This window comes from Solanum pennellii, chromosome 2 (assembly GCF_001406875.1).
Source record: "Solanum pennellii chromosome 2, SPENNV200".
Classification (NCBI taxonomy): domain Eukaryota; kingdom Viridiplantae; phylum Streptophyta; class Magnoliopsida; order Solanales; family Solanaceae; genus Solanum; species Solanum pennellii.
Window position 1 is genome coordinate 36,212,285 of NC_028638.1, and position 7,148 is coordinate 36,219,432.

Sequence of the window (7,148 nt, forward strand, 5' to 3'; positions counted from 1 at the left end):
TTTTGCCCCCTCCTCCCACCAACTTACCCCCTAATTTTTTTTTTTATTTTTCAAAAACAAAAATATTTTGTTTTTGCAAAAAAAAAAAAAAGTCAACCCTCTCCTATTTGTTATTCAAAAACAAAAAAATCTGCTTTAAAAAAAAAATTACCCCCCTCCCCTCAACCCCTAAGTTTTTTTAATTCTTCAAAAACAAAAAAAATATATAGTTTTTGCGATAAAATAAAATAAAATTACCCCCTCCGCCCGGGCACCCTCCCCTAGCCTTCCACCAAAATTTGTTTTTCATTTAAGTTTCGAAATTCTGAAAAATTAATATTAATTTTTTTAGCACAGTTAAGAATTTTGAGTGAAAGTGAAAATATGTGATATAATATAAGATCAAATGGATACCCATATTAAACCCATTTTGACCATATTTGTAGAGTCTTAAAATAGTTTGAAGCTCATATTTGACCAATAAAAATATAAGTAATCCAAGCAATTAAATATGGACAAAATAGGCTCATTTTATTAATATGGGTTGAAATTGCCACCCCTAGACCTAACTTTAATTTAGGATCACAAGATTCAAAAGTTTTCTTTATACTCTTAAACTCTATGCCAAATCAAACTAGGTCATTCTTTATGAAACGGAGAGAGTAACAGAAAGAAAGCAGTCAACTAGTTATTCGTCATATTTTTATTTAATCAATGACCAGATTCAAACGAGGAGACATAGAATAAAAATTCATTTATTTGCATCAAGCTTTCGAGAGGCTCATTCAAGGCTTACTAAAACTACTATTCAATAGAAAGTAATAAATTTAGATTCGGCTCATTGGGATAGGGATAGGTAAAGAGATTGTTTGTTAGGATTAACATAATAATTTGTGAAAGGTGAGTATTAGATAAATATACGATCCATACGAAAGACAATTATTTCTTAACCGTAAATTTGAGGGTTTGCGTTAATTTATAAAGGTTAAGCAATAAATTAAGGTGATACAATAAATATATTTATCAATCATGATTAGTACGAAGACACATGTATAGAATTAGATTAAAGTTAAATCAATCCATAATACTAATTGAGCTTGCTAACTCAAATTCATAGTAGTGTCTTGAAAATTCTTAGCAGTGATATCTCGCCTTCTATATGAGATAGTAATTCCACCCTTAATAATTTTACTGTTTGATAGATAAAATAGATATGTGAATACAAGGACAGTGTCTTAAAACATGGAGTACATATTATTTATATCCTTATCTCTAACTTAAACTTTCTTCATTATAATAGTCAAATTATTAAACTTTTATTTTAAGCATTATGATAATTAGATTTTACCTACTATACCATAACAATAAAATTAGTCAGTTAATGGTATCGTGTGAATTTTTCAACGTTTCTTGTTAATACTCTCACTTTGGCTCACTTCTTCTCTGTTTTCTACTCTTCTGTTTCGTTTCTTTTCGATAAAAATTACTCTCTTCGTTTAAAAAAAATGACCTCCTTTTTATTTTAGTTTGTTTAAAAAGAATATTTCTTTTTTTGGTAACATTTTAATTTCAGTTTTCCACGTGGCATGTTTAAGGCTACAAGATTAAAGAACAATTTTGTACATTTGACCTAACTTTAATTTAGAACCACAAAATTCAAAGGTTTTCTTTATAGTCTTAAACTACGTGCAAAGTCAAACCAGGTCATTTTTTGTGAAATGGACGAAGTAATTGCTATGAATATCGATGATGAACAACTCATCAATTTTGTTACTGGTATGCCTGCAAGTTCAATGCGATGAAATTGTTGGCTCATGGACATTAGTAAACCAGTTAACAACAAGAAAGGATTAGTGATCGGGGTTCAAGAATAAAGTTGTAATTAATCTGATAGAGGTGCATCGATGTATTCAGATGTTAAAGAAAGAGAGGAGGGAAAAATGGATTGTTGTAATTAATTCAAATGGTAGAAATTTTTTAGAGATTATGTTATCTAATATCGTGTCAATGTATATTACAAGGAATATAACTACATTCATTTTTTTAACACTCTCCCTCCAATTGGATCAAAGATATTGATCATGCCTAACTTGTTGCAAAGATACTCAATTCGAGTTTCATTTAAAGCTTTTGTGAGCAATGCTATCAATTGCTCTCCCGTCTTCACGTAACTGGTGAAAAATTATCCTGGTTCTTCTCATGAATAAATTTCATTCAACTTCACTATGTGTAATTTTTTCATGATACACTAAAGCAACTTGATTATCGCTTATCATACAAAGTTTAATCGGCACTTTATATATAATGCTTCAATCAATTTCAATTAAAAGATGATGTCTCTAGATAATCTCATACATAGACTACCAGATAGTTTTGTAATCAGAATCCTGCACTGAATCAAAATATTATGACGCTTCTTATTCCTTCATAATACTATATTCCTTCTAATAAAGAAACAATAGACAATAATAGGTCTTCTATAAATTTTGAATCCAATCCAATTAATATTTTATGTTAATGAATAATATGTCAAATTCACAAGCTCCTTTTTTCTTTTTGTCTAAAAATATCATTAACCCAAATTTAATTTAATTGAACTCTTTTACAACTAATTAGCCAATTCTTATATTTGTTCTCAAAGACAATATTTTTATTTATAAAAATGAAATGAAAAATAAATTATTTATGTTATCAAACCTTTCAGTAACAAAAACCAAAAAAAAATTAAAAAATTTAGCTAATTAATATATTCGTAGACTTCACGATTTATCCTCTGACATTAACTAAAGAAAATATTATTACTTACTATACTAAAACAAGAAAAGAGATGTTTTTAGTCAACGGTCACAAACTAAAAGTTATGAGTGAGTTTCTAAAAATGGATTCCAATCCTAAAAAACACGGTTTGTCTCTCTATACAAAGCATAGCAAAGGGCGAATTGGAGTGTTAATCCATTCTTTTTTTGGTAAAATATGGAGATGAATTTTGATGATGAACAACTCATGATCTCTCTTGTCAAATTTGTGAGTGGTAACTCTGATCAATTTCAATTTGTTGACTTGTATGGCAACAATAAACCCTCTCAGTTATTCGATATGACTACTACTGATCATCATCATGTTTTTACTCAGTTAAAGAAGAAAAAAACAGGGAATGGTAAGAACTTCAACAGGGGAATTGTTGGTGGTGGCGGCTCATGGAAAGGAATTGACAATAGTAGACCAGTTTACGACAAGAAGAAAACAGTGATTGGGTTCAAGAAAACTTTCCGTTTTGAGGAAAAAAATCATGTGTGGATTATGAAAGAATATCGTCTTTGTGATAAAATACTCAAGGCCTTGAGATTACGTGGTCATACTCGACTTGAAGAGGAATTTGTTGTATGTCGCATTACGAGGAGCGTCAATTCTTCTCAGGTTTCGGATCACAAAGTAGAGAATTTTCTTGATTCTCTACTGATTTCTTCATCGCAATGTCAAGATATTTTTGCTCAGGATCAATTTCAAGATTTGAGACAATCTCAGTTTCAAGATTTGGGACAATTCGGTGCTATTTCTGCTCAGAGTCAGTTTCAAGAAAATTTAGGTTTTGGACAATTAAGTACTGCTAATGTAATTCCATCTGGTGAGTCAAACAATATTTTAAATGGGAACATTGCTCCAGTTAGTTTAGTGTTCAAAGAATCAAAACTGTGTGCTGCAATAGAAGAGGAATGCTCTGTTCATCAACAAACTCCATCTGTAGAATGCTCTGATTATGACATTGCTACTTACCACAGAGAACTTGATGCCTATGCTGCCTCTGTACTCGAATCAACGGTTCCTTACATTCCGCAGCAACAAGAAGATGAAATTGATTCTATCCCACCATTTTACCAAGATTTTTATATTGGTCATACAAATAATGTAATTCCATGTGGCCCAGTTAGTTTAGTGTTTAAAAAATCAAAATTATGTGCTGCAATAGAAGAGGAATGCTCTGTTCCTCAACAAACTACCTCTGTTAGTGAATCTGATTATGACATTGCTACTTACCACAAAGAACTTGATGCGTATGCTGCCTCTATACTCGAAACAATGGTTCCTTACATTCCAGCAGAACCACCGCAAGAAGAAGTTGATTCCATCCCACTTTTCAGCGAAGATTTTTATATTGGTCATACAAATCTGTGGAGTTACAGTAATCTGTGATAGCTTCACTAATTCCATGCAATACGTGTTCCACAATGTAGACTTTGATGCATCTTTTGTTTGTTCAATATTACTCCTCATGAATTTGATTCCACGATTATTAGTCATCACTCATCAGCAAATGACAACTATTCATGAGATTAAGGGAGTAGGAAATGGTGTAGATAATGAGCCGTGGCAGGTCATATGAGGAATCAACAGCCTTCACATGTACTATATAGTCTAATGCACATTAAAACCAGGGAATAGAGAAGAACATCTCATGATTTATTAGTCATTTGCATCTTTGTTACAATTGCTTTCACGAGTTCAATTCAGTCCGGTAATCTGCAACGTTACATCTGCACCTCTGTATAAACAAGCCCTGTTGTTGGGCAGCCGTCTCTGTTTTCAAGGTTATAGATTCATGATTTTAAAATTTTTTCTGTTAGTGTGAAACGATTAATCCGAGGGCCAATTGCACATAGTTTGAAACTCGGTGTATAATACCAAAGATTTGTCAACGAGTGGGTTCAAACATATGATGTGCGCCTAACGCTCAACATATCACAAGCCGAACTCTTACCACTTGATTAAAGCACAGCAGTTTCTGAAACAGTATGAATATAACAATAGCTTATAATTACAGTACATATAAAGGTAAAATGACTAACAAAATCCAAAAGTTATATGGTCTAAAAATGTCCTTTACATTTGCAATTTCTGTAGTTGAAATAACAAATATAATCAAATGGAAAATGGACATAGTGAAACTCTTACTAGTTACTACTATTCTTTACCTGATCTGAGGTTTTTTCACCTGTATTTTTGTAGCATCACTAGTCTGGTCCTCTGATGGAAAAGGAGAAACTAGGCTTTCAATGTAGATTTCCGCAGTCTCTCGACAAGAAACAAAGTTAATAATTTTTAGACTGAACGAGTCATCCATTGGAGGGTATATCTTGATACTTCGTAAAAACCCAACCAAATCAATAGAAACGATGTCCCGACTGATTTCCTTGGTATTATATCCGAGACCAGAAGTAAGAGTAGTCCAATGAAGTCTCCGGTTCACAAACTGGCCACAAACATTTAAAAAAAACCCGACTTGGAGGACAACTATGATCAACACTAGTCCAAGAAGACTATATATTTTGACCTCAACTCGATTTGATCTCGTATGTTCAAAGAGAATGACTACTACCTTATAATCATCATAAAAGTCATCATATATATAAAACCATAACGATAATAATAGCGAACATTTATTAGTTCAGATTCAAAACTAGGCAATTACCTGCACTTTCTAATAGATGGATTCCATATAATTAAGTCTCATCAACACGACAAGTTAGACAAATCAATCTATTCACGGAACTTATGGTTAGTGTTTTCCGTCGATAAACTGAGATGCGACTTGATAAATCTAGGGCTAGATATTATATCAAGCCAGAATTTTGAAACCGACCCGTATTGCAAGAGCGATTTCACTGGAAACCTTAACAAGATTTTTCAGTTCGGCCTGAATAAGCCTGCTGATCCATCATGATATTTAGCTAGTTAAACACTTTACATGGTATTTAGAGTCGTCAAATGGGCTTAGCCCCCAGACCAACCCGTTATTGGGGCAATCAATATATTGAAAATTTTATATAATAGCAAACTAATAACCTGAAATAAATAGAGTAGCTAGGGTTTGATTTAATTGTGCTCCACAACAAACGTTTGCAGAAAATTGCGAGGCGTCTTTCTCCCAAATATCTCGCTCGCCACTCTCCTCCAATCTCTCGCTCGCTTCCTCACTTTTTGTACAAACACAAGTGTATAAAAATTGTTTCTAATTGTATAAAGCAGAGAATTTGTATAAATACATATATTTTTGTTCCCCTCTCTCCCCTCTTCCAGATCTCGCTCGCCACTCTCCTAAATCTTGCTCGTCACCCTCGCCTTTCTCACTTATGCAAACAGAAGCGAAATGTATAAATTGCGTTTCTGTTTGTATAAAGCGTGAGAAAATTGTATATACACATGCAAGTACATATATTTTCATCCTATACACTTATAATTATACAATAAAAATACTCTCCTGCCCAGTTTCTTTTGCCTTTCTCTCTTTCTTGTTTTATGCAATTTTTAAATTGTATTTAATTTCTCTCTTTCTCATTTTATACAACTAGGGAATTTGGCCGCGCTTCACGCGATCTTTAAAATATATATTAAAGGATTACTTTTTTCCAATCAATTATATATTTCTCTTTATTTTCAAACGTAATACTATCACTTTATTTTTTTACTTATATATTAATTATGAAGATCGTTTTGAGATGACGATTGAAATGAAACTTAACAAGTTTAACATCTATAATCTATTAAATGAGGGATAGTACATGATTAATCAATATGTCAAATGTCAATATATATTTTTTTTAGTAATTTTATGTTTGAACAGGTAGTTAATATGTCACTTTCTACATTTTGTTGGAATATCAATGAGTTTGAATCTTTATATTACAACATATAATGCGATATACATTTTTTCTTGAGTATATAAGAATTATATTATAAAGTAACTGAAAAATACTAATGAAATACATCTACACATCTTATTATTCTTTTTCGTATTGATATGATAAAACTCCTTTGAATATTTCATTTTCCAATCGTTTTTGTTCCTTTTTCAAATATACAATTTAAATTTGTATGATTTTTGCATGAATCACATCTATTGATATTTTAGATTCTTTAGTTGCATTTATATCAAAGATAATTGTTATCATTTGTCAAATTTGCTTTTTCAGAATGTTATCCAAAATGTTACGCTATTATTAAGTTCAATATATTCAACCTCGAATGAGAATGTGTTTTTTTTTAATTATTAACCTTTTTACTATATTTTAATCTATATCTTTTATATGAAATATAAAGATAAATAGATTTATATAAACTACGTAAAAATATTTGATAGATAATAAACCTCTTCACATATTATATGTATAGAA